Source organism: Penaeus monodon, chromosome 23 (assembly GCF_015228065.2).
Source record: "Penaeus monodon isolate SGIC_2016 chromosome 23, NSTDA_Pmon_1, whole genome shotgun sequence".
Classification (NCBI taxonomy): Eukaryota; Metazoa; Arthropoda; class Malacostraca; order Decapoda; family Penaeidae; genus Penaeus; species Penaeus monodon.
Genome location: NC_051408.1, coordinates 8,384,399 through 8,385,108, shown reverse-complemented (window position 1 = coordinate 8,385,108; position 710 = coordinate 8,384,399).

The window sequence follows — 710 nt, the reverse complement described above, 5'->3', positions numbered from 1 at the left end:
AGCCTGCCATAACACTGTTTAGCTTCAGTGCAGTTAAACATTTGCAACACCAGATTGTTTAATACTAGATAATTTAGTTTGCAATGTTTTATAAATTGGCTTCTTATGGTAGATTTCAAACATTTTCTCTAAAATTCAGGAGGGTTTACTGATTGCTTAGGTGCTTTCTGATAGCTTGCTGAAATACTACAATGATTTTGTGCTCCCTCCACATTTCAAGTAGTGTTTTAGTCTTGATATTGATATATAGTTGTTAAGTGCCTCACTAATTCTTTCCTTCATCACTTCAGCACACCAGATGCATTGTCGAGACCTTATTTAGTTGTGTCCAGATCTTTCAGCTTATCTTTACATATCTTCTGTGATATGTCACAATCTCATTACAATACAATAGTGTTGTTGTTTTTCTGGGGAGGGTCCCTCTAGGTGTGCCTTTATAGAAAGTCTTTCGTTCTGCCATGTCATGTATAATTGTAGGTGGAAGGATGTGATGTGATATGTCTTATGTTGACTGCAGGCTGTGCTATCCTCAAAAGTGTGGGTGGGTGGTCAGGGTGGGTTTGTGGTTGCATGTGTTTTTCTCTCATCTGTGTTTGTATGTTCCAAGTGGTGTGTAAATTTTCATGCTATATTATTGTTATATTGTAAAGCAAAACTAAGTTTACTCTATATTGAGTTCATTGAGTCTTAACAAAATGTTGTCTACTGAA